We start from the raw sequence: 2,190 nt of genomic DNA on the forward strand, positions 1-2,190 counted from the left end.
ATCTGGGCCATTGTTTTCTTCAATTGTTCGACCACGGAGTAATCCTGCACTTTCATATTTTTCAATAATTCCTCCGCCTCTTCTTCTGACACGGGTTTCTTTGTTACTGCTGGGTTGGACCTTCTCAATTCTACGAGAGTAAAACACCGTCCCGATCGAGTCAGTCCCTGCGCCTCACAACTATCTTCCTCTACTTGCTTTCCTTTGTACATTACCACTGCCTTTTCATACTTCTAAGGCACGACCTTGATATCAATCACTGGCAATTGGACTACCGGCTTTATGATGACCGGTTCCCTGCAGACCCCTTTCACAACAACTACGGGTGCAGATGATGCTCCCGATACTACTAATTTGGCTGGCTCTGGTTTCTTTATTGCGGTGGATGGATTCTTCCCTAATACCACCATTGGCTTGACATCCTCCCCCTTCAACTGTACCCCTGCTTCCTCACCAGTCGATTTTTCTCTCGGAGTGGCACGGATCATCATCACTGTCTGTGAGGGTTTCTTGGGCTCCCCTCCTTTGTGCACCAGCTCGATCATGTGAGCTTCGGGGTGTACTGGCAATGGGTTCTGGTTGATGTTGGGTGCCTTCGGCGTCTGGACCTCGATCTTGTTGGCATCAATAAGATCTTGTATTGCCCGATTCAACCTCCAACATTTTTCGGTATCATGCCTTAGCATCCCTGAGCAGTACTCGCAGCTTACCGATTGGTCCAAATTTTGGGGTGGGGGGTTTGGCCACCTAGGCTCGACAGGACTCAACAAACCTAACTGCCTCAACTTGTGGAACAAGGCGGTATAGGTTTCCCCTAACTCAGTAAAGGCTTTCTGTCTCTGTAGCCTTTTATTTCTAGAAGCTTGATTTCCTCGAAAGCCTGCCCCTGGAGGGTTCCTGTAGGCCCTCGGTGGAGGATAGGCGTTTTGGGGTGGAGGGTATGTGTTTTGTGGAGGGACATATGCGTTTTAGGGAGCCGGCGCACGCCACTGCGGGTGAACCAGAGGCTGAGTGTATGTTTGGGCTTGGTGCACGGAGAAGTGTGGTTCTTGAGGTGGATAGTAGTGTTGTGGCGGGCTGTATGGATAATTTGGATTGTGGGGTCTGGGTTGGTTGTAGTATGGTTTGCCGGACCTGGCCCAACTGCCTGCCTCAACTATGGCGACTTCTTCTTTCTTCTTCCTCCCCAGCGCGCCTCCCGTGCCGCTCTGAATAGCCTGAGTTGTTGCCTTAAGCGCCGAGTAATTCAAGATTTTATCGGACATCAGCCCATCCTCTATCATAACCCCTATCTTTACTACTTCGTTGAAGAATTTTCCAACCATAGTCACCAAGTGACCAAAGTAAGTCGGATCCAGCATTTGCAGGAAGTAGTCCACCATTTCCCCCTCCCTCATGGGAGGATCAACCCTGGCTGCATGTTCTCTCCAGCGGAAACCAAACTCATGAAAGCTTTCCCCAGACTTCTTTCCGATCCTCAATAATGTGAGACGGTCAGGGACTATCTCGAGATTGTATTGAAAGTGACCCTCGTAAGACTGCGCTAGATCATCCCAAGTGTACCATCTACTGGAATCTTGTCTGGTATACCATTTCAATGCCGATCCACTCAAGCTTTGACCAAAATAAGCTATCAGCAGCTCATCTTTGCCGCCTGCTCCTCTGATTTTGCTGCAAAACCCCCGTAAATGTGCCATAGGATCACCGTGCCCTTCGTATAAGTCAAACTTGGGCATCTTGAACCCTGCCGGGAGTTGGACGTCCGGGAAAGGGCATAGATCTTTGTAGGCCATGCTGACCTGGTTGCCCAATCCATGCATGCTCCTGAAGGACTGCTCCAGGCTTTTGAACTTCCTCATTACCTCATCCTGTTCTGGAACCTTAGCCGGCTTTTCAATCTCCGCCGGGACCTCCAAGTGTGGATTATAGGTATGGGGTTCTAGTGCATTGAATGTGGGTTCACGAGGATAGTATTGTGTGTCGTGAGCCTGAAACAACGGCTCGCTAGTTGATCTTTGTAGCGTGGCTGGTGTGGGTCCCATAAAAGTGGGAACATTTGGTGTTGGGAGATGTTGATGGGGTGGTGGAGCTTGGGAATCATAGGGGCTTCTCCCCTGATAATAGTGGTGATTCGGGAGGCTTGTTGAAGGGCCAGGGTGAGGGTATTCTGGCATATGCCCTAGTGTAAGA

The sequence above is a fragment of the Nicotiana tabacum genome, chromosome 16, assembly GCF_000715075.1.
Source record: "Nicotiana tabacum cultivar K326 chromosome 16, ASM71507v2, whole genome shotgun sequence".
NCBI lineage: Eukaryota > Viridiplantae > Streptophyta > Magnoliopsida > Solanales > Solanaceae > Nicotiana > Nicotiana tabacum.